This window comes from Pinus tabuliformis, chromosome J, assembly GCF_031772625.1.
Source record: "Pinus tabuliformis cultivar Carrire ecotype Pingquan chromosome J, CPIR1, whole genome shotgun sequence".
In the NCBI taxonomy this organism is placed as follows: Eukaryota; Viridiplantae; Streptophyta; class Pinopsida; order Pinales; family Pinaceae; genus Pinus; species Pinus tabuliformis.
Window position 1 is genome coordinate 353,776,108 of NC_142295.1, and position 26,523 is coordinate 353,802,630.

The 26,523-nt window shown below is 38.4% G+C and overlaps 1 pseudogene; it reads right to left on the reverse strand.

Annotated features, from left to right (window-relative positions):
* The window catches only part of LOC149227220 (UDP-arabinopyranose mutase 1 pseudogene), an 80,956-nt pseudogene extending 58,895 nt beyond the window's left edge, over positions 1-22,061 (reverse strand).
* Between the last annotated feature and the right edge of the window lie 4,462 nt (positions 22,062-26,523).

The following is a 26,523-nucleotide window of genomic DNA, read 5'->3' on the forward strand; positions in this document are numbered from 1 at the left end:
TCAGAATCGCCCTCCTAAGAATTTCGTTTTTAGCGCGACTCCAAAATTAGGTCTCTAACTCCTATCACTTCTACGGATGCGGTAGACAAAACCTCGTTCAAGTAATATCGTTAGGATGACAAATATTCATTTATTTAAAAAATTGTGACATGAAAATGAGTGCATTTATTGTTTGGGAATATATAAATATACTTTCACATCTAATCAATTATTCTAATAATGTCAAATGTTTTGTTTCAAAGCACTTGTCTTTTCTATCTAGACCAGATGTTAATTTCACTATACACATAATTTATTTTCTAAGACATATTGACATGTGATTTGGGTTTAGCGAAGTACAATGAGATGCTTGTATCTGTACTATTGTTTATCTTTATATGTAAACACTAGTTGGCTTTAACATTTTATACCACTTATTACTCCCTGCTCAATTACTTTTCGAAGATGGGAGATATGTAACATGAAATATTACATTTTGGAATTTTAAAATAATAAATTATATCACTAAAATAAGTAATAAGAAAGAAAACTTATTTATTTAAAAAAAGGGAAATATTTATTGTTTTGTTCCGAGAGAATATTACTTTCACATCTCATAATTATAATAATGTTGACATTTATTGTTTTGTTTTAGGAGAATATATATCTTGTATAGAAGCCATGTATCGTATAACCGCTCAACAAAATAAGGTCTACATAGACCTTGCTGAGATCCAAACCCTGCTTGTCAAAGCCCATTGTCTGATTTTAAAAATAGATAGAAGAGCAGTTGCTTCAACCTCAACCCATTTTTATGTATCTTTCTTTGTGGTGCAAATAAGAAATGTTATCAGTTTTTCATTATTAATGATAGTGAAGGGAAGGAACATTATTTGCACCTTTGCCGGCTATCACTTTCTGTGGATTGGATCCTTGCTGATCACCATTGATTGCTTATTCCAATAGCTACATCCTATGGCAAGCAACTCAGACATCGTTATGGTTTTGAAGGTGACCTCGCTTCCACAGCCGACATCCATAGGGAATTAGAATGAAAATTGTACTACCATAGTATGGGGTTACAATTTTGTTTGGAAAATAGTAGGATATTTTTTTTAAGATATTGAAAAATGTTGGAAATTTTTGGAAATTTAAATTACAATAATCAATTTTAAGAAATCCATTTCCACAAAATTTTTTGTTCAAAAGCTCTTAGAATTAAATTTCTTGAAAAAATTTTACCTTAAAATTTCCCAAATAAACAACACCCTTGCATTGTGTAATGCATTCTCACGCTCTCATTCAAAATTCTAATAGTGGCACTTCAGCATTGCTCTCGCATCCTTTGTTTTTCATGGAAGTTGGCACAAACAGAAAGGAAGCAGACCATGGTCAACCAATAATGGTATCCATCATTGAGGAAGCGCTTCTAATGGTATCCATCACTGAGGAAGAAGTAATAGGGCGATTCTGAGAATCGCCCTCGCCCGCCACCTCTTGGATTCTGTCATCATATCAGCAAGAAAAAAGAGGCGAGGGCGATTCTCACAATCACCCTCTTACTTCAAATTCGTCAGATGGAATTACCCAACTAAGAATTTCGTCTCACTTTTACGTTGCTGGTTTTTCTTTCTGTATTATGTTTTTTATTTGATTAATATTAATTTACATGGAACATTTTAGTAATATATTACATGTAAATTAATATTTCAAAGAAATGAAATATTAATTTACATGTAATATATTTCTTTGAAAGATGTTTAAAATGTCTTTAGTCTGCTGGACTGAGAGGTTGTTGCAAGTGAATATGTAATGTATGAAAATACAAATATTTCATTATGAATCCGCTTTTATTATTCATAAAGCGAAAAAAAATGAAGCTTTCTACCCGCGTGCCATTCTCCTATACATGTTATATGTTTTTAGTTAACTCTTTTAATTGGACACTTAGGAAAGAAAAATGTTATTCTACCAAAAACATTAGTGTGTTTTTTTCCTCATCAACAACTGTTTTTTCGCACATAAAAATTCAGTTTTACTAACATTTTTTAAAAATGTTGAAAATTGACCTTAAAAAAAAATCATCGTTCTAGTATCAACACTTTTTCGTTTTCAAGGTTTTTTTTGCACGAAAATTTCATTTTCACTGCCATTTTTAAAACATGTTCAAAATTGACCCTAAAAAAAAACCATAATTCCAGTATACACACTTTTCGTTTTTAGCACTGTTTTTAATGCTTTTTCGAGGTTTTTTGGCGAGAGTTCCGGTTTTGAGTTTATAGTTCCCGTTTCAAAGTTTACATTGTTATAGGTCTCTGAGTTTCCTTGGGCTTGGCCATCCCAGGAGCCTTAAAGCTCTTTTGTATCATTTGTTTTTCTTCTTGTCACTTCTTATTCACATGCATCTCTTGTTTTTGTTTCTTTCTATTTCTGCATTTAGTATTAATGATTTTTTGTTGTAGGATTGGGTTAAATGGTTGATGTAAGTTCCTTTGCAGGTTCACAAGCATCATTTAATACTTGGAAAAGATTTGGAAGATCATAGTAATCATTGAGCTACTTGGATTAGTCTTCTTATTCCCAAATCTAGATTTCTGGAACTCCTTTGTAGCAAAGAACAATAAATTTCTGCTATTTTTTAGAGCATGCTAACGAGCTCCAATCAAGTTGGTTCCACTTGCATTAGATCGCAAAAACATTCTATTTAATAACAAAATTTACCCCATTGCATTTTCACTTGATTAGGCTAGGCATTTGAGAGATTTACTAGCTCACTAGTTCTCGAATTTATGATTTTTTAGTAATTTAATAAATCTTTCCCATGTATAGATGAATTTGAGGAAAGATGCAGACAATAATGTGTGTTGTTGTAAGAGCTTATAAATTGCAGGGAGATCTCATCTCATTCGCCTCATCCAAGCCTCACCCACCCATGTTGCCAAAATCCACTAAAGTCTCAATATGAATTCTTGTTTTATAAGCAAAAATTGTCATTTCCATTGAGCAAATATACCCATCTTGAATCCCTTGCTTGAGTTCTGGGTAGTGTCCACCACCTCCATGCCTTATTCTTCCATTATCAACCTTTCCCAAGCTCCATTCCACCTTCTAGACCACTTCCTAAGCTGTCGGCCTGCTTCTTGTAATAAAACAGGGGATCCTGTAGACATCCTGTAGGAACTATTACTTCCTGTAGACATCCTGTAGGAAAAATTGTAGTGGCCTGTTTTGAGCCTAAATTGAGAAAAATAATCACTAGAAGCCAAGATTAGGCCCCTACTTTCCCTCCAAACCACCTGAATCATTTTACTCCTTTTCCTCCACACCTGTCTCCCCTGCCAAAGAACCAAGCAAGATTAGCATTTGCATTTTTCAAGCAAAAAGATAAAAAGGAAACAATTATTTTATATTTATTCATGCACACATCAGTTAGAACTCTCTAGATCAGATTCCATGCTCAGTTAGTTGAAATCATCACATGTGATAAATAGGGTTAAGTTAGGTTTCTTTTACACTTAGTTCCTGATCTCTATGCAATTAGAATATGTTTCTTTCCTTATACTTTATTTCTTGCAATAGATTAGGGTTTCCATTTCAATTCATTTTTTGCAATTAGTTTAGGGTTTGATTTCAGTACATGCATTCCATTACATCATGAAATCAAAGGAAGGCCACATTGTATGCTGCACATATAGTGCCGATACCTCTTAAGTTTGTACGAACTCCAGGTTGATAATTAAAAGTTGGTAGCCTTGGGAGTTGCAGCATTCTTGCTGCAATACTGAGCCTCATCACTTTTGGCGTTGTTGTTGGGGAGGTGTCAAAGTATGCATTGTTTTCTTCCTTAGTTGACTCATTTATTTTCACTTTTTGCAAAAACAAAAAAAATGCATTAGGCATATTTCATTTCAAAAATAGAAAAGTGCATTGCATTAGTGTTTTCATTCAATCATAAAAAAAAAAATTCTCCAACACCGACCCACCTCCCCATTTGATCATGTGGTGCAGTAAGAGACATATCACCATCCACTTTTGCAGGTAGAAGAAGAAGAGATGGCAAAGAATGTAGAAGAAATGGATGGAGAAGATAACAATGAGGAAGATCCTCTCAGATTCCCCATTCAAGGTACTGATGTTAGTGTGCACATGAAGAACATCCCTCCATCTTTTCTTCCAAAAATTCATGGTGTAAGGTCAGAGGATCCGAAAACCTTTCTTTTTGAATTTGAAATCCTTTGTAGATCATATGGTTACTTATTGAACTCTCAAAAATTGAGTTTGTTTTCAGAAACATTGAAGGATAGAGCTCGTAAATCGTTCATGAGTTTAGGGACTAATTCAATAAGATCATGGAGTGAGATACAAAAGATATTTATAGAAAAATATAAAGATCGTGATCTTAAAGAAGAAATCTTTAGAATGAATCAAAAGGAAGATGAGAGCCTAGAGGATCTAATAGAGAGGTTCATGTATAATGTTAATAGGGAAAAACTACATCATTTAGGATCCAACACACTAAAACCCTCTTACTTAGAACAATTAGGGATGAATGGATTAATCTCCTTGATCTCATGAGTAGAGGTGATGTATACCAATTATCATTTGAAGAAATTTGTGAAACATGCAAACACATATCAAGAGGAAGGGAAAGAGTAAGTAAATTAGCATCAAGATCGGTAAGTCAAGCTAAACTTGGAAATTTGTTTGAGATTTTAAAACAAAAATTCTTAGCGATCTAACCAAACAACTAGAAATGTTAAGAATGGAAAATGAATAAAAAGAAGATGTTGATATTTGTGTTGTCCATGCAGAATCACATGATGTTAAACATTGTCCATCATTACCAAAGTTGAAGGAAGTTTACCAAGAGGATAATGGAGCAATTCAATCACCAAAGCAACTATGTTATGTAGCTCCAAGAGAACCATGGAAACCTAGTCAACCTAGTATGATGCAAGGACCTAATTCACAATTTCAAGCTTATGCGCATCCATCTCAAAGTAATTGGAACACACCCTTTCCTTGGCAACATTGGCCATCTCAACCCCAAAACCAATCTTGGCAACAAGGTTGGCAAGGAAATTATGGGAGCCATCCACAATATCCTCAATATTTTCCTCAATATCCTCCATACCCAACTCCATGTTATCCCTACCATCCACCTCCACCACAACCACAACCCCAACCACATCCATCTCAAATATCCACTCCCACTCAACTACCTGTACCACCATTTCCAAACCCACACATTGAAGTAGCTTAGCCCACTTACAATGTTGAGGTACAACACTTCCAAACATATATTCTTGATCTAAATGGTATTCACCATAGCTCAGGAAGAGTATTGCAAAAAAAATATTCCCTTGATATCATTGAAGGACTACATCTAGAAGAAGAAGATTCAAATGAGAATACCAAATGATCACGTGCTGCATTTGATGAAGAGCAGACAACAAAATCAGAGATCGAGAAAGCTCCCTCATGGTTACCATCAAATCCTCCCTGTATTTAAGAGAAAAAACAACAAAAAGGGGAATATTTGAATTTCATGGAAGAAGAAGACATCCAATATGATCCAGATCAACAAGCAAACCAAGGGCATCAAAGTTATATTGAGGTTTGGTTCCAGAAAATCAATGAGTTGCAACAATACTCTCTTCTTCAATCATGCTTGATATCATCAAAGTCAAAGCATTTGATCACTCAAATTCAGGTACATTTCAAAGCATACATTTCAAGCCTACACTTTAGTTTTTCCATCATCTTGATGTGCACGTTGTTGAAGTTTCTAAGTTTGCTTAGTTAGAAACCCTTCATGCACTTTTTCTAATTTATTCCTACTTACTTGTTATTTTTTATTTAACAAGTTATTTAAAAAGTAAATACTGAAAATAAACACCATTGCATGCTCAACATATTATAGATAAACAACTAAAGAAACAAGAACAAACACACCACATGACACCCTTATTTTTGGACAAATGTCCCCAGAAATACCCAATGCGGGAAAACCGGTGCAACTATCTGAAGGTTTTCTTATTAAGCAAAATCAGAGTACAATCCGGGTGCCGAAACTGGCCTACCCAACAGAGAATTTTCTTAGCATCTATACCTCATAGTTTGAGAGAAATCTCCTGGCTAAAACCCTGGAAAATCCTCCCGTCAGCTCCTCAGCACAACACTGCTCTACAACCCCAGCGTCTCCCCAAACTAGACTGCGTCAGCCTCTCTCTCTATCACTCTGGCCCAGCGTAAGTGTTTCTAGGCTAGCGTCAGCCCCAGGAGGCCATGCGTCAGATTTGGTGCTCTGTGCGACACTTGGCTGCCTTTGCGTGGCCCTGCGTGAACCCTTATTGGCTCTGCGTCATTCTTCTTGGCTGCTACGTTGTTCTCCGGACACAATCTATGCCTTCTTTGTTTCTTTGTACTCAATGCCCCTCAGATTCTCTCCCGATCACTGATTCTATCTCTCTTAGCAAACCCCGCTCTAGAGAATAGAATGAGTGATCATCTCGTGTACTCTCCAAGTGACCCTCAAGCCTCCTCTTATACTTTTCCTGTTGAAATTTCAACGACCGAGATTAAGTCCCTAATCAATGGCTAAGATTAGATCTGGCTTGATCCATGTCTTTTGGACCACTCTAACATAGATTCATATTAATACACATTAATATTTTATTTTCCCTAAGTTTAGACTTAGGGACTCCATTAAAAATATTAATTATTTTAATATCTCCTGATCTGTTTAGAATCTGCCCAAACACTTTATGGGTATTGGAGCTCTCATGTGCCCCAACCTCTCCACCAAATTTCATGGCTAGAGCACATCCGATGCTACCCAAAATAAACACTCCCTCTTAGCGAGGACTGTGCTCTAGCAATACTCCTCATTGAGTATTACTCTGATCATCCAGCATCGGTACCTGTGCTGATGCTAGGCCTTCCTATCTAACATATTTTGCACTGCTACCTCCTGTATGGCTGCCCATGGTTCTACCACTGCCACTGCTGCATCTGTACGATAGCTCCCTATGCATCCGTGTTGCTGTTGGTCCTTTCTCCCAGCACTGCACCTCCTCTCATCATGTTGCATTGTGCTGCCCACTGCTGCACTACAACTCAGTTACTGAGAAGTAAGTAACTGATCTCCCAACTGGCCTCCCTGTTAGGCTAGAAACACCCATTGATGCTAAAGCTCCCTCTTTCGCTGACAAGTGCTCCCTCTCTCTAACCTCTGTGTTGCTGCAATAACTCCCTGCATCTCGCACCATTGCACACCTCAATGTGCCTTCCTGCACTGGTGCAACACTCTTGTGCCTCTCACACTGCTATAGCCTGCTGGCTCTGTGCTGTCTCAGGACTCCTGCACTGTAGCTCTCTCTGCCGCTCCATCCACATCCATCTCTACCCACTCTTCCAGTCCTGCTACTCCTTGTCTGGGCTCCCGTAGCAAGGTCTAATCCAAGAGGCTGGGTACCTCAAGGATCCTGCCCCTTATCGCTTGTAGTCCACCTGACTACAACTTGATGTCTCCCCACTTCCGCTCAAGTGGCGTGTGTGCACTCATGGCACAATCATCGTTTGTCAAAACTTCCTTCTTTGCCCGTGCTGGCACTGCCTTAGTCTCAGAAGACTCTCCCTTACTCTTCTTCCTTGGGAACTAGGTCGCATAGTGACCCATCTCCCCACAGTGGAGGCATTTGATCTTGGAGAGATCTTTCTTCTTCCATTTCTCCTGCTTTCCCTCAGATGCTAGGGCACATCCTCCTCCTCTTGATTGACCTTGATCCCTTTGCTGCTGCTACCTGTCTTTGACTGCCGTCTGATCTCTTCCTGGCGAAGAGCTACCCATATCTCGTCCCAAGGTAGGAGAGTTCCTTTGCCCAAGATGTTGTGGAAAAACACTTCCCACTCTTCTGAGACAACATTCAGGTTTGTCCTCACCATAAGCTCCTGATCTGGTGTCGCTCCTATAGCAGTCAACTGATCTCAGATCTCATTCAGTCCTCTGAGGAAGGAGTTAATCGTTTGACCCTTCTTCATCTGATATGACCTCATCTGGTTCTTGAGCAGCATTCTTCTCTTCACAGAAGTATGTTGGTATAGGTTTTTGAGAGCCTCCCACATCTCAACTGCTGTTTCCTTCTCGGTTATATGTGGTACCACATGATCCTTGACCCCGTTAAGGGTAATTCACTTGGCCCTCGCCATCACCTCCTCGTACTTGTCATTATCATTTGGGTCGACTGGGATAGCTATAACCTTCAAGGCGAAGTTCTTGACACGATTCTTATCAAGCACTGATAAGATTATCGCCTTCTAGACTGCGAAGTTCGATGCTCCATCCAGTCTATGATGGTCTCTTACCCTGTGAAGTGCCATGACGCTCCTATACTTCCCTCCTAGAAATTCTTTGTTCAACTCCTCTGAGTCTCTACTTCCCGTCTAGAAGTTCTCTTCTGGACTCCCTCTGAGTCCTGATTTCCCTCCTGGAAATCCTTCTGCCACTTGTTGAGATGTCCCATACTCTGATCGTCTTGTGCAACTGCACTAATGATCCAGGTTCCTCGGCTAGAAACCCTCGGTAACAACCCCTCTGGCCCTACTCTATCAGGTACTGTTCTAACTACAGTACCTTAGCATCTCCACTCTGCAATATTTTTGTAGCCTTCTAGACTCCAGAAACTGCCTCTCTGTGAACTGTGTTAGCCCCTCTCTACCTCACGTTGGCTCTGCGTCACCCCAGATGGGTTTGCGTCAGCACTGGGATGCCCTTCGTCATCCCTTTGGGCCTCTGTGTCAGCAACGCTGGCCTCTCTAAGGCTCTGCGCAACTCTCGACTTCTTCTGCGTGGCTTTGGCTGGCTCTACGTCACAATTCTTGGCCTTTGCGCTGCTAGAAACAACTTCTGTCACCTCGAGACTGCTGTTTTTTGCTGCTATTGCTCCGCTTGGCTGATGTCTCTTAGTCCTCCTGTGATCTGCAATCACGCTCTGATACCATGTTGAAGTTTCTAAGTTTGCTTAGTTAGCACCCTTCATGCACTTTTTTTGATTTATTCCTACCTACTTGTTATTTTTTCTTTAACAAGTTATTTACAAAGTAAATACTAAAAATAAACACCAGTGCATGCTCAACATACTATAGATCAACAACTAAAAGAAACAAGAATAAACACACCACATGACACCATTCTTTTTGGACCAATGTTCCCGAAAAACCCAATGTGGGAAAATCGATGCAACTATCTGAGGGTTTTCTTATTAAGCAATATCAGAGTACAATCCGGGTGCCGAAACTGGCCTACCCAATAGAGAATTTCCTTAGCAGCTATACCTCACAGTTTGAGAGAAATATCCTGGCTGAAACCTCGGAAAATCCTTCCGATAGCTCCTTAGCACAAAACTGCTCTATAACCCCAACATTTGCCCAAACTGGACTACGTCAACCCCTCTCTGTCTCACACTAGCCCTATGTCAGTGTTTCTAGGCTCGCATTAGCCCCAGGAGGCCCTACGTCAGACACACTGGCCTCTTTGGTGCTCTGTGCAACATTTGGCTGCATCTGCGTGGCCCTACGTGAGCCCTTGTTGGCTCTGCGTCACTCTTCTTGGCTGCTGCACTGCTCTCCCGACACAATCTCTGCCTTCTATATTTCTCTATACTTATTGCCCCTCAGCTGCTCTCTTGATCACTGATTCTATCTCTCTGAGCAAACCCCGCTCTAGAGAATAGAATGAGTGATCATCTCGTGTAATCTTCAAGTGACCCTCAAGCCTCCTTTTATACTTTTCCTGTTGACATTTCAACGACCTAGATTAAGTCCCTAATCAATGGCTGAGATTAGATCTGGCTTGATCCATGTCTTTTGGACCACTATAACACAAATTCATATTAATACACATTAATATTTTATTTTCCCTAAGTTTAGACTTAGGGACTCCATTAAAAATATTAATTACTTTAATATCTCCTGATCTACTTAGAATCTGCCTAAACGCTTTCTGGGTATTGGAGATCTCACGTGCCCCAACCTCTCCACCAAATTTCGTGGCTAGAGCACATCCGATGCTACCCCAAATCAACACACATGGCTCCATTGGAAGTCTTCTTATACTTGAAAGTGATTTTGTTTTTCAAGTAGGGTAGGGTAAAAAAAATTAAAAAAATGTAGGTGAAAACCTCCTTTGAGGCGCCTCAGATTGGCTCATTGATTGAAAAATTCCATGAGGCATTCAATGGATTGGGAAAAAAGAAAAAAGAGAAAAAGGAAAAGATCATAGGTGAAAACCTCATTTGAGGCGCATAGGCAAACCTACTAGTTGAAAACTTCATTGAGGCTGCTAGTAAGCCTAGTAAAAAAAATAATTTGAAAAATATTTGTTCCATGTATCTCTCTGATGAATGCATGTACTCTCCAACATCTGCAAGCAACAAAAACAAGTTGGCACTAAAAAAAGAAAAAGTAGGTCAAACCTAGTCAAAAGAAGTCAAATTTTGACTTTCTCCTCCTTTTCTCAAATGCTCCAATAAGACCAAGGCTATGCCAATCCATCACCCTCATCTATTTCCACCATCCACTCATCATTCCCAAGATTCTACCACTCATTTTCTTTGTTGTCCCAAAATACTACAGGAAAGATCTGTTTTACTATAGGAAACAAAAATACATAGCGCAGAATTTTATTTTTACCATAACTTGAAAACTATGCATCCATTTGCCAAGTTGTTTCATGGGGAGATTCATATGGATGATGGTAACATGCTCAAGCAATTTCAACAAATTCCAGTACATGGTTTCCAAGAAATCGACCTCCATCACCTACATCCATTTTTGAATTTTCTCGATATCCGTGCATCCATTTAAAAATTTGTTTCATGGGGAGATGCATATGGATGATGCTAACACGCCCAAGCAATTTCAGTAAATTCTAGTGCACAGTTTCCAAGAAATCAACCTCCATCACCTTTAGCCATTTTTAGTTTTTTTCTCGAGATTCGTGCATCCATTGGCCAATATTTTTTTTATGGGGAGGTGCATAATGATGATGGCAACATGCTCAGAAAATTTCAGGTCAATCCATTCTACCATTTAGGAGATATGGACAAAACAAGTTTGCTACAAGAGGTTGTCCTGAATTACTACAGGATCTCTACATGAAGTTCTGAATTACTACAAGATCTCTACAGGAAGGCTGAGAAGAAGCTACAAGAGGTAATATGATGGAGAAATGGGTCAAAAGGTCATGTATTCTTTAGGGAAGGTTGATATAGGTCCCCCAACACCTGCACATCAACAAGAAGACAACCCATCAACAAAATGAGATCAACAAAAAAGAAAAAGGCAATCAAGAAGATGTACCTGAGTCATTAGCAGCACAACAACATCAACTCAACAACAGCATGCATGTCTCTCCAACAACCATCAGGTAGGTACAGGTATGCAATATTCTTGACATCTTCTCTTGGGCATCTTATGGTTAGAAATTTGTTGTCAATGCATGAGAGATGAGGTTTTATAAGCTAAGGATGGGTTGGCAGTCTCAACCGCCTTCAACTAGTTAATTGCAACTCACTCCTTCACTCGTGCAATGTTGAAAATTCAAATTATAAAGGGTGATGATTTCAAGGAATGAGGATAGCAGTTAAAAGAATAAATTTTTGCAAAGTCCAAGTCACCACAACACTCCAAGCCCTCCATCCACTTCATATTCACTATCTATCCATCATTCATCCATCCCATTTCATAATTTCAAGAGCAAACCCTACACTCTGTCTCACCCTAAAAATTTATTGAAAAAAACAAAGAGAGCATCCTCTCCATTTTCACAAACCTACACTACTCCCTTTGAGCCCTAGCATCATCCTCCAAAGCCTCTACATCATTTTTCATCACTACCATATAGTTAAAATACTCTAAAAGAGAAGGAATCGCAGCTACATGAAGACAAAATGTTGCTACAAGAAGGAATAAAGGAACAAATGGTGCTAAAACAAAAAAAGATAGTTCCGAAGACAAACCTAATCAAAATAGAAAACTCTAAGGCCATTAGGCAATCATCTAGGCCACAAAAGAGAAGAAGAAGGCAACAAAAGGAAATGAGGCATTTACCATCAAAACAGAACTCAAACTGCAGTGATAAAAAGAGGATTTCCAATAGGTCTCTATTCGCTTTCTAGCTTTTGTCCAAGGCCTAAAAGATGTTATAAAAATGGGGGAAAGGTATGGAAGTCAAGTTAAGGGTCTGCCCTAACCCGAGACTATCATTTATGCTCAAAACGGGTTTCCTGTAGTTTTAATGGGGTTTCCTATAGGTTTCCTGTAATTTTGACAAGAATTACTACAGGATGTCCTAGTTCTCATCTAAAGGCATTTTGAAGGTTTTAGAGGTGTCCAAATGGTGGAACAAGGTAGTAGAAGGTTGATAAGGATGTGGAAGACCTTGCCAAACTGAAAAATATTCAAGAACCCATCTTGAATAAGGGGAAGAAAGCAAGCTAATGGTCTCAAGAAATAATGATTTTTCTATGCACAAATAGATTTTTGGGCTTGTCCTTGTAGAACTTACAACCAAGATTCTTAAGAGAAAGGACTGAGGGGTGCACAAGAGAGAGGCCACTAGGGCCATGAATGAGGCACAATGAGGTCACTAAGTTGCTCAGAGGATGAGCAACACTTTCAAGAGGGGGGTATGGTGGGCTTCTAAATTAGACATAGATTAAGGCCCATGCCTCTAAATTAAACATAAATTAAGGCTTATGACCATCGTTCAACACATTAAACCTCTATTTTTGCATTATATAATGTATTATTAACTTTAATATATTCATTAGGAAGGGTTATGAATAATTAATATTTGTGCCTAATATTATTTATTTTTGTGGAATATTATGAGACTATTGGGCAAATTATGAAGATTTAGAGGAGGAGATAATTTAGGGACATACTCCCTAATATAGGAGGATATATACTAAATAATAAATCAAGAAGATATTATGGAATTATGGCATAGATTGTGGAACTCTAACGACTGAGAAAATCTAAGAATGTGTTCCATTTAATACAGATTCCTAGTATTGGGAATCATATCCACTAATCAAGGGATTTTGGTGGGGAAAACTTCTTCCTTTCATGGGGAACGATTCATAATAATTTTATATAAGTACCAAGTCGAATTTTTCTCTAGGGAGAGATTTTTATTAGTCTTCTTGTGGAGAGAACTCGTATTTTTGCAGCTCCATTGTATTTTCTTGCAGGGCGGTAATTGTATTGATGAAAATAGAGAAGATTGGTGTCATGTTCAACTTCTAAAACTTGTTCTCTTCCATAGATCTCTGAGTTTCCTTGGGCTTGGCCATCCCAGGAGCCTCGGATCCCTTTTGTATCATTTGTTTTTCTCCTTGTCACTTCTTATTCACATGCATCTCTTGTTTTTGTTTCTTTCTATTTCTGCATTTAGTATTAATGATATCTTGTTGTAGGATTGGGTTAAATGGTTGATGTAAGTTTTTTTGCAGAATGAAAAGCATCATTTCATCCTTGTAAAGGATTTGAAAGGTCATAATAATCATTGAGCTACTTGAATTAGTCTTCTTATTCCCAAATCTAGATTTCTGGAACTCCTTTGTAGCAAAGAACAATAAATTTCTGCTATTTTTTATAGCATGCTAACAAGCTCTAATCGAATTGGTTCCACTTGCATTAGATCACAAAAACATTCTGTTTAATAACAAAATTTACCCTATTGATTTTTCACTTGATTATGTTAGGCATTTGAGAGATTTACTAGCTCACTAGTTCTCGAATTTCTGATTTTTTAGTAATTTAATAAATCTTTCCCATGTATAGATGAATTTGAGGATGGATGCAAACAATAATGTGTGTTGTTTCAGGAGCTTCTACATTGTAGGGAGACCTCATCTCATTCGCCTGATCCAAGCCTCATCCACCCATGTCACCAAAATCCACTAAAGTCTCAATCCGAATTCTTGTTTTATAAGCAAAAATACTCATTTCCATTGAGCAAGTCTACCCATCCACCTCCATGCCTTATTATTCCATTATCCACCTTTCCCAAGCTCCATTCCACCTTCTAGACGACTTCTTAAGCTTTTAGCCTGCTTTTTGTAATAAAACAGGGGATCCTTTAGACATCTTGTAGGAACTAGTACTTCCTGTAGACATCCTGTAGGAAAACCCATAGTGGCCTGTTTTGAGCCCAAATTGAGAAAAATCATCACTAGAAGCCAGGATTAGGCCCCTACTTTCCCTCCAAACCATCCGAACCATTTTACTCCTTTCCCCCACACCTATTTCCCCTGCCAAAGAACCAAGCAAGATTAGCATTTGCATTTTTCAAGCAAAAAGATAAAAAGGAAAAAGTTATTTTATATTTATTCATGCACACAACAGTTAGAACTCTCTAGATCAGATTCCATGCTTAGTTAGTTTAAATCATCACATGTGATAAATAGGGTTAAGTTAGGTTTCTTTTACATTTAGTTCATGATCTTTATGCAATTAGAATATGTTTCTTTCCTTGTACTTTATTTCTTGTAATAGGTTAGGGTTTCCATTTCAGTTCATTTTCTGCAATTAGTTTAGGGTTTGATTTTAGTACATGCACTCCATTACATCATGACAACAAAGGAATGACACATTGTATGCTACACATATAGTGCCGATACCTATTAATTTTATACGAACCCCGGGTTGATAATTAAAAGTTAGTAGCCTTGGGAGTTGCAACATTCTTGCTGCAATACTGAGGCTCATCAGTAGATGATGATGTCATGTTAATATAAGCAACCGAAGTGGAGGAGTTGGGAAGGGGAGGGGGAGGGAGCAAAAAAGTTCCCATAAGTGATGAATCCTTTAATAAACCAACCCCAACATGCTGATAGGAATGTAGGGATTCCCCTTCAAGAGGGACACTTCCCGTAACATTGGAATCAAAGGCGAAAAATGTGAGTTGATTTAAGTCCACAATCCTGCCTTTATGAGGAAAGGCGATCATGAAAAAGTGAGTTTAAATGATGATAGCCATAGCATAAACCCATGTAAGTCTGAGTAGAAGATCATAATCCAAAGGTCTTCCAGTAACTTTTACTTCAACGGAGATGACTTTGCCCCCTAATTCCACTTGGAGGGAGTTTAGAATCCCACATGGTTTGTATGTCCTTCCATCAAAGGATTTTAATGTGGTGGTCGATTTACTTAGTTGGGGTGAATTGATCGCCTTCCAGCAAGACAAAGACATGATGTAGCTTGAGGCTCCCTTGTCCACAATAGAATGATGAATATTCTTACCATGGACAACGACCTGGATCATAAAAGGTAACTGAGCCGAAATTCGAGGGTATAGTTTTCATGAGAGAAAACCACTAGGATGGAATCTGATGGATCGACACATCTGATAGCTGAAAATAAGGCCTTCTTTTCAGTGCGGCAGTTTTGCAATACCTCAAGAGTCGACATAGTCGAAGGGGACTTAGCGAGGTCTTCAACTACGTTATAATTTTGAGCAGCTCTAGAATGAGGGTTGAAATTAGACTTATGGATAACACCCTTCAAAGGCTTGACTGTTAATTCGTAGGAACTGAAGGCAGAACATGATCATATGAGGGTGGTGCCGATCTGGCAGGTTGATTAGTAGCTTGAAATTCGGTGGATTCACATTACCATAGTCCTTATTGTGAGTGGCCACCATGACATCAAATTTCATATTTGAGGAGGAAAGCATAAAAAATGTGTTAGAGGAAGAGGCATCTCAGACAACCATATGGGTCTCTTGATTGGGAAACGGGTCTGTTAGCACAACGAGAGAAGTGGATGATCTAAGGAACTGATTCACTTCAGCGCGGTGCAGAGAATCACGTGTAAAGTGATCCTCCTTACGAATCAAACATGGGTAACGAGGCTTTTGTTTCTCATCGGAAGACAAATTTGTTTGTTTATCCTGTGGCGAGGAATCTTTGTTTTTCTTACCTTTAACTTTCTTCTTGCTTCCAGGTTTCTCTTGAGACTTTCCTTTATCAGATGAGACGATATTTATCTCAGAAGTAGAAGTCGTAGGAGAATTGATAGAGGGTTTTGTGCAGGAGCAGAAAGAGCAATACCAGATGGTTTACTCACCGATTGCGAACTAACAGAACCTATAATGTCGTCAGAAACATGAGATTCTTTACCGGGTGGAGGAGGAACAATATTCGAAGGTCTCATAGCGTTTGGTATCTTATCATAGAAAGTGCCAGATTGGGTATAAACTAGATATAAATATTGAGCATGAGCAATAACTTGCTCTTCGGTCATGAATCCACCTTTGGCCACATCTTTTGTTATTGGAGGTAATAGAGATTTGACAAACCATTCCACTAACAACTGATCGGGAACATAAGTCTTGACCAACTGGCGATGACATCTCCACTAATGAATGTGATCCAAAATGTGAGAGTAGTATAATTGTTTAAAGTTAGTTAATAGTTCCATTCCAGTTTCGTATCTAATGGGAAACTATAAATGTGTGAGGAAGGTAGTGGCTAAAGTGTTGAAGTCATGAAACGACACTCTAGGTAATTCAATATACTATTTTGCTGCGATACCCGTAAGCATTCGTTGGAAAAGATGGATTCGAATGGAATCAACATTAAGTGATTGAATGAATACAATAGAAGATACATCATAACATGCGTCGATGGGTGATCTCCATGATTCCCATTGAATTTTTGGATATCAAAAGGAAACTTAGTGGGAATACTCGACCACCATGGCGAATGAGCAATGGGATCGTTAGTAAGCCGAGTTAGATCTAGTAACTCAAGAGTAGCTACAAAAGGAAATTGTCTGTTAAAGGTTGGAGGCAGATGACCTCGATATGAAAGGATAGCCTGGGCACCAGGCACCTACATTCTTGGATAAGGAGGGTTATGATAATAAGGAACCTAGTTACTAGAATATAGAGGGTTCTGATAACCAACATACAAGTGGATTTGTTGCCCAGTCCCAAGATGGCGATAAATTTGTTGGAATGGTTGGGTTTGGATTTGATGGCCTTGAAAAGGCACTTGATGTGATCCATACTATTGCCTGATCGGGGTTTTCATTGCCCTTGGTACGGGTTCGATTGATATTGTGCCAAATTTTGAATAATTTGGCCTACCGAAACTTGAGGAGTACCTTGTGCAAGCGATTGAGAAGGTGAGGAACCTTGTACAAGTTGACTAATCGGTATCTAAGGAGAACCTAACATCATTGGAATGGGCTATAAAGGTTGGCTCACATGTATTTGAGCTTGTTGAGGTGCTGATGAATAGGTAGGAATTTGCGATGAAGATGGTACAGTTTGAGGATTCAACAATCGATCCCAATATGAACCAGGTTGTACGGGTAAAGTAGGTTTCCAAACACTGGAAGCCATTCTAGGATGAGGAGGACTATAAGTAGGTGGATTAACATATTGAGGTATATTAACAACAGTTTGCCCCCCAACCATGGGAGGAGGGGATGATGGAGGCAATTGCCATCTAGATGGAGGGTACCCAACATAAAGAGGGTTCGACTATTGAGGGTAGATTTTCCCACTGATATAACAGCCATAATGCTACTCTATTGTAGGTGTGGATGGAGGAATAAGAGTAGACTGTGTGGCATTCATAAGAGAAGAACCATACATTATTCCCAAATTAGATGTCATGGGAGAGGTCCAAGGACTGGAAGCCACACCATAAAAGGTACCGGATAATGACTGATAGCCAAGCGAGACAGACGGGCCACCATATAAATGAGCTTTTGGTGATGTTACAAACATAGATGAAGATGTGACGCTTGATGTCTCAAGCATAGTGGTGGACACAGGCTGGGGGTTTGAATCAGTTCCAGTCATGGTTAATAATCCCAATGAAGAATGTCGCGAGAAATCTGCGGGTTAGCCCAAAGAATAAAGTAAAGGAGATTGTGTCTGAGGTTGAGGAGATGGAAGACTATCAACTTGATAAAAATGAAGTCCTTCCCAATGAATAGGAGTAGAAGGATGAAGCTCTTCTTGAGGGAGCTCTTCAATGCTCAAAAGTTCATATGGAAGAGTTTTACTGTCAGGCCCAAGATATATTGGTTTTGTTTGAGACAAAGGAAGAGAGGAAGAAGGTCCCAAGGACTCATGTAAAGATGGTTGAGGCTCCTCAAGTTCAGTAACCTCATGAAACAATTTTTCTGACTTAGGGAGATCATATTTAATGACCTTAAGTAACAAAATTTCAAGGACTTCTGTTTCAATTGTGTTAGTGTCACCAATAGGAATAGATGTAATCTCGGGTTCAGAAATCAAAGAGACAGATGATTCTTGCTGATCAATATCAAGAGGAGGGCCAGAAGTAGTTCCCAATTCGGTAGTTTGTTATGTCTAGGACAACAGTTAGGAGTAGAATATGGAGGAAGTGGAGGTTTATTTTGCATTCTACGTGAACGACGGGGAGGGGGATTTTTTTCTTCCACGTTGGGCAATAAATTTTATTAACACAAAAAGAAATAAATAAAAAAGAGGGTAATCTAGGCATAAAGGATTAGCAAGCAACCGAGAATTGCAATATACACCTTGGCAAACAAGGACTTAACATACGACAACCAATCTCACTAAATGTTGTGTTCAATGTATCACGGTATACAAGGCAGCAGACTTGGTTACCTATGGATGGATAGCAACCTATTGGGGACTCCAAAAATATACGTGACGGTACATGGGAGTGCAGTGCGTAGTAGTGTTGTTTAATGCGTAACCTTCCGATCAGAGCGTTCCCATATAATTTACGTGCGTGGAGCGCACCAATATACTCGAAGGTACATGGAGTACAAACCTATACACTCACATACGTGGAACGAGATTTCAAGCCCGGGATGCAACGTTGGTAAACAACGATAGCTCCTATGTTTAACAATGCCAAAACATGTCTCTAGCCTAAACTTCTAAATGTTTGCTTTAATGTTACAAATACTCCTTAGGTTGATTCAATAAATTTCACTGTTTATCTTTGATTATGTTTCAGTTTTAGGGCTTAACACAAATGTCAATTGAATATCCTAAAATGCAAATCTAGCATGAGAAAATAGAAATCCTTTCTCTTTCAATGAAAATCTAGCTAAGGAAGGGAAGCAACAATCAAGATGTAACACATAATATGCAACAAACAGGATGCATGATGCAATTTCCTTTCCAATGCAACTATTCCTATTCTAATATACATGCAAAACCCTAAATGCCGATGTAAAATTTTTCTTTTCACCACAATTAATATTCAAAATGGAGAAAACTAAGATGGAAATGTTCAATTACACTTTTCAAAATGAGGACTAGGACAACAATTCATCTAAGCGATCAACAATCAAACACAATCCGTTTGCAAACGACAACAAAGAAAAATTAAAACCAATTCTTACCAAAGGAAAACAACACAAATGCAAACCAAATAGAGGCTTTAGAGACATCACAAGACATTGAAGGCTCAAGGAGGTTTAGATGGAAGTAGGCTGACCAAAAATAGGCTCAAGAACGAAGGAAAAAGTCATGCAAAAATAGGGGCCAATGCTAGTGCAGAAGAGGCCCCAATGCGTTGCAACATTGGTGCAGAGTTGGCCAGGGTGAGGTGCAACGCCCTGTCAAAGGCATAGGGATTGCGTTAGGCCTGGGAAAGAGGTTTCCGACATAAAAATTGCAAAAAATGTTCAATGAAATCACTTCCTAGTTCTGTTCTTGGTTGGATGATTCAACAAAGGTTTGTCAAGGAGGTAATCAAACAAAATGGACAAGGATACCACCAAGGGAATATTCTATTCCCCAGTGTAGTAGTCAATTTGTTATACGAGATTTATGATTGTGGACAAAAGTATCTCCCCTAGGTCGGCGGCTAACCTAGAACAACAACGAGATAAGGAATACAATGCTTTTCCTGAAAATAAATAGATGATGGAGTGAGGCCTACCTAGAATCATTTGTAAACTTCGCTCCATATTTAGCTTGGAAGCTCCAATCCCAGCTCCGATTGCCGAAATTAGAACCTGCACAGTCAGATAACACAAGCCTAGAAACCGTGAGATCTATGTAGTATCACCTAAGTACTTCATTCAATAGATCAACATGGTATTGAAATAACTGAAATAACAACATCACATATAGGAAAATAATGAATTATTTTCAATATTATAAATGGAAGGAGATTGCAACCATAAGTAGTAGTTGATCTTGTAGAAGAGCTCCTCCAATTTCTTGACTTGTCCTTTCCTTGTCACAATATGCACCTCCAATCACCCTAAATGCATGAGAAGGTGACTACTCACTACAACATCATAAGGGCATAATCACTCTCCAAAAGCCAACCCCCAAGCACATAGAAGGCTGGGAATATATAGAGAAGTATGGTCAGTTGGGAGGGATAGGATCAAAGGATAAGTGGTGAAAACTCCAATGTACAGAAGGATAGGATCTAAATGTTTTATCCAAGTTAAGTAGTTGTAACAACTTCTGGAATCTCCTAGAATGGGAAGCTTTCAGAATCCCGATCATTCTCTCGGATTTCTAGAACCAACGCAGGTGTAAAGGAAGGTGGAGGAAAATTTTCCTATCCCCATTATTGAAGCTTTAGGAGATCAAAAGCATCCTGACATGGGGATGTACGATCTATATTGGATAATTATATTATTTGTTATCCATATTGACATTTCGAAGTGGAAAAACTGGAGGAATCAACTCATAGGACCATTTTTATTGGCAGGATCTAGTTTGACTAATTGGGGTACAAAACCTTCTGATAATAGTTTGAGGCATCAAATAGTGTTTTTTCGGATAAAACCTTGCCGCTAAAGAGGAGAAACCCAAACACTTATTCTACACATAAATACCTTTTCAAGTTGCAACAATCGCCTCAATATGAGTCCATTTGCAAATGTTATGTCACCTAGAAGTTAAAATTTTTAATTTTATCACCATGATTCGAGAAGATGCCATGTCGACCCCCATTATTCATGGAAAAAGGGCTAGCCATGTGATAATGAGAAAGAAGACTCTAGAAGATTCCATATTCTAATTCTAGTTAAGAGTTTAAGGATTTAAACTCAACCACTAGTGCACTATTAGCTTGTGTTATAAGTAGACCACTAGGAGGAAAAGGGGTTCCATTCTATTGGAGTGGATTTTGTTCAATAGATGAGAAGAGTAGCTAAGAGTGGATAGAAAGAGAGAAAATAAAATATTTCTTCACTCTAGTAGCCCATGGGCCACAGGTCTAACTTCTTTATACTTGCATCCATTTTCATTTAAAGATAGAGAGAACAAAGCAACTTCACCTTCCAGTTGGGTTCCCCCAAAAGTGTTTCCTAGGACATACCTTATGTTATTATGGTTGTGAGTGATTGTGTTTGTGTATATTCTCAATTTGTTTATATTTCATATATTTCATGCACAAGCATAATGCAATAATCAACAAATCCATAATTATAAGGAACACTTAACCCTCATAGTGTAGGCTTTGAAGTTTCACATATATTTTAGTAGACTTGTGATGAACTATCCAGTGGAATATCCATGAAAGTTTACAAATCAATTTGACAGGGTTGTTTGGAGAGACACATAAATTACATGTGTGCTGTCTCTAGAACCACCTAATGCTTCTCTAGATACTTATAGAAGTGAAATAGGAGCATGCAACAATAGTTTATGTAGTTCTTTGTGAAATTTAATTATACTTAGATCTAAATGCATAAAGGATAGTGAATGAATAAGGTGGGGGGGTGTAATACCCCTAACTTAACCCTTGAATTGTAAATGAACATGTACATATGATACTTAGGTTGGTGATCCTATACATGTTAATTATGTTGGTGATTTTGTTATAGGCCATTTTGTCACATCTGATCAATGAGCCTCCTAATTGGATCAATCAACATCCTATACCCCTTGTCACCATCTTGCACAAAGCCCTATCCATGTACCTTTCATTTCCCAGAGTTTCAGCCCTGAACTGCTTCATCTGAGCCAGCTTGAGAACCAACACTCCTTGTAGGCCTACTGGGGTGCGTTCACTAGCAGGTTGCTCCATTGTGGCCTATGTTGGTCACTAACATGTTGCTCCACTGTGGCATGTGTTGGTCACCAGTAGCTTGCCCAAGTTTACCATTTAGCCTTTCTTGGAAGTTGTCCTTTTCAACCCAAAATGCTAAAGGCCATGTTTCCCCTATCTTCTAGTTCAAGACCTCTACTACAGGCTATAGCCCTTATCAACTATGCTTGAGCATCTGGTACCAAATCATCTGTAAAAGGGAGGACATGTTCCTCCTCTTGATCCCACATGGAAGGCTCATAGAGTTTCATATTCTCTACATTCACCACTGAGTAAATGCACATGTATGGGGATAGACTAAGTCCATAGGTGTTATCTCCCAGTTTCTCTAGCATCTTAAGGGGACCATATCGTAGATCCTCAATTTTCTTACTAAGACCCTGTAGCCTCTCTTTGTTCAATTGTAACTATACTTTACCTTCCACCTTGAATGGCTTTTCTATTTTATGTTGGTCATGCTTTGCCTTGTATTTTTTCCTATGACTATCGTAGTGTCTTCAGTACTTGTAAACACATTTGCCTAATCTTCTTAATATATTTTTCTGGCCTTGAGGCATCCCCTATAAGATCCACCCTCGCTCCTCCTTGTTGCCCATATGCAATATCCAAAGTTGAAGGTGGAAAATATCCAAAACAAGTTTCGAATGGGGACTTACTAGTAGAAGTGTGGAATGCCCTATTATAAGCATGTTGTATATATACCAGATTTTTATCCCAAGCATTCAGATGTTGTTGATTGTAACCCCTCAAAAGTGTTCCCAAAGTGTTATTGATTACTTATGTTTTTCCGTCTATGTTTGGATGGTATGATGTAGACATTTTCAACTTCGCATCCATCTTCTCCCATAATGTAGTCCAAAATGCACTGTGAAATATTGTGTCCCTATATGTAACAATGCCCCTTGGTATCCAAAAGAACACCCATAACTGTCTAGAGAACAAGTTCACTACTTCTTACCCACTATTGGTCTTTTTACGGGGCATTAGAACACACATCTTGCTAAACCTATAAACTACCAAGAATAGGTGGTCATGTCCCTTCCTAGTTGTTAGTATACCTCCCACTAAGTCCATAGAAATTCTTTCCTAAGGATGAATGGGTATAGGTAAGCAATGATAAATACATTTTTTCCTGATATGAGGCTTTCTGGTACAATAAAGCATGTATCCTCTTATAAACATTTCTACCTATTGTTACATCCTAGGCCAATACACATAGCTATGTAAGTTGGCCACTATCTTCCCTACACAAAAATGTCCGACAACCTTGAAGGTGTGGGCCTCTCTGATTAATTATAGTCTCTCACATTTAGGAACACAAAACTTAGCTAACTTGTAGAGTAACCCATTTTGGAGAAGGTAGTTAATTTTGTTGTCACCATCGTGCATGTGACTCTAGATTTATAACTACTAAAACACCTCCTTCAAGTCGTCATCCTCTATGCATGCCTCTTTGTATGCGCAATGGGTAAAAGGCTCCATGTGAATAAGTGTTCCCAAAGCTGTTATCTTTGATGTGGGTGGCATTGAAAGCATGTCAGTCAAATTGTTTATGCAACCCTTCTTGTACTTGATCACTATATGAAACTGTTGTAGAAACCCCATCCACCTGTAATGCCTTATTTACTATAGCTTACTTTAGGCCTGCAGGTACTGAAGTGGTTTGTGATATGTGTGGATTACCCTCACCTTTCCCATCAGATAGTATTTACACTTCTTCACAACTTTCACTAGGTCATAAAGCTCCTTGTTGTAAGTAGGGAAGTTGAGAAACACCCCATGAAATACTTCATAATGGTATCCACTGGCATATGCTTCCATGTCTAAGGGTTATTGCAAGTTCAGAAATGCTAGAACCGATGCTCGATTGATATTCTTATTTAAATCCTCAAAGACCCTCTGCTGACCTTTCGTCATTGGAAACTTTTGTCACTCACCGTTGTGGTGTGGAGTGGTGTATTTATTTCTAAAAATGAGGCTATGAATTTCCTTAGGTACTATCTTGCCATAACAATACTCCTGACCTCAAAAACATTAGTAGGCATTGGCCACTTTGTGATGGCCTCCATCTTGGAAGGATTTATCTACAACTTTGTCCATCCTATCACATATCCCATATACCAAAAAATGTTGTGAAAACTCACACGTGTTGAGATTTGCTAGCAGCTAGTGCTACTTTAATGATTGTAGCACCTGCATTAAATGTGAAATGTGATCCTCTCGGGCTGCAATGTATACCAATATATCATCCAGATAAATGATAACAGATGAATCTATAGAAGGGAACAATATATCATTCATTAACCTGATAAATGTAGCCATTGTGTTGCATAGGAAAAACAACATGACTAACCACTCATATAAACTTTTCCTAGTTTTAAAGGTGGTGTTTTGAGTATCTTCTTCTATAAGCCAAACCTAGTGATATACTGACTTTAAGTATAGAATGATGAAGTATTTGGATTGCTCCAATTGATCTAGCAGATCATCTATCTTGGGTAGGATGTACCTGTTTTTGAGTGTAATTTTGTTTAATGCCCCATAATCAATACTCATCCACCAAGTCTCGTCCTTCTTTGGCACAATGATGATGGGTGACCCACACATTGAGGTACTTGGTTGAATGACACCTTGTTCTAGTGGTTGCTGCAACTACTCCTTCACCTTGTTTGCCTCTATAACAGACTGCCTGTACATGCCAATATTTGGCAACATAGAGTCTAAAGAAAATTTGATCTCGTACTTCACTTGTCTCCTGGGTGGTATCCCTTTAGGATATTGGAACACACCCCTATATGCCTATACCAAATCTTCCAATTGTTTCTTCTATTCCCTAGTACACCCCTCTAGTGATGAATTATCTCCCATGGACTCTTTTACAGCCTGACTTTCTCTTAATTATAACAAAACATATTTCTTACTAGAATTGATTAATTTTTTGGCATGGTTTGCAATTACAAGTGAGATCTTAAACTTTCACTTGTGCATGTTGATGATGAAGGATTATTCATCCTTGATGAGGTGGTAACATTTAGCTCAATGCATGAAGATTTCATCCTACATGTACATATAGGGACTACCAAACATAACACCACATTCATTTAGTGGAACTATATCCAATTATACTTCATTAAAAAAGTTAACACTCAGAGCAAATTTGATTTTTCACTCCTTGGTTACCTTTAGTTCTACTTCCCTTTTAACTAATCCTAATGGATATGGGCTAGGATGGTTATTAGTCTCCAGTCCCAGTTTCTTGACCAAACCTATTGATATGAGATTCACCTATGATCTTAAGTCAAATGGAGAATCAATTTTCATCTTCTTGACTTGAATATTTATATGGAAGAGTTTGGTCATTTCGTTCTCTTCCTATCGTCAAAGGCTACTTAGATTCAACCCCTTTTACATCGATGTACAAACAATATTCTCATCCACATCCTCGTTTCTTTCCATTTGATTACTCGAATTTGTGGCCATGCAATTTTTCTACTTAACATCTTTCTTTTGGTTATTTTGGTTGAGTTGTGGATGCAACTTCCATCACTTCTCCTATGTGTGACGATTAATGTTACAGTGGTTGCATTGGTTGCTAGGATCTTTGCACTAGAGTGCTAAGTCTGATGTCTTTATGTATTTCCCCCCTTTCCACTTCCAATCCAGAATGATCTTCACAATCAATAATTTAAGTCGATCTTAATTTTTACCAAATTGTTTGCACAATGAAGAGCTTGCAGAGAGCTTTATAACATAGTTTGAATGAGTTCAAGAGGACTTCATATGTGAAAGATATGGCTTGTTTAATTTTTTAGCGAAAATGGAAAAAATGATAAAATGGAATGATTAATACTTATTTTGAGCTTAGGTGCTAATGCATTATGTATTTTTCATCTTTTTTGTAATAGGAAACAAATACAAATGTGATAATTATGTAGCATTAGTGCAAAATCTACATAACACTGTAATTTCCCAGTCTCAAGGTAGAGTTGAGATATTCGTGGATTTTGTTTCCTAGTCTCAAGGGAGAGTTGAGATATTCATGGGGAGTTGAGATCTTCATGGGCATGGTTGAGATACTCAAACCAATCCCTAGAATGGTGCTAGATCCGAGTTTGTGGGATCTTGAGACTTATTTTCTCCTTGATATGATGAAGTTTCTCAGATACAAAACTATTTAAACCCTCTTTGGAGAGGGAAGACTAAGGCTTGAACTCATTAAGCTATTCTAAGGCTTGGAATCATGAAGCCATGATTCATTAACCCCCTTTATTGGGAAAGTTTTTGTAAGCCCCTTATGGGAGAATGAGCCACTTGATGTGAGAAGGTTAACCCTTTGTGAAGGAGAACCAACCTCGTATTAGGAGAAGATTTTAGGCCTTTGTAATGGAGAATCAACCACTTATTAGGAATATAATGCAATCCTCTTTTGTAAAAGGAGAAT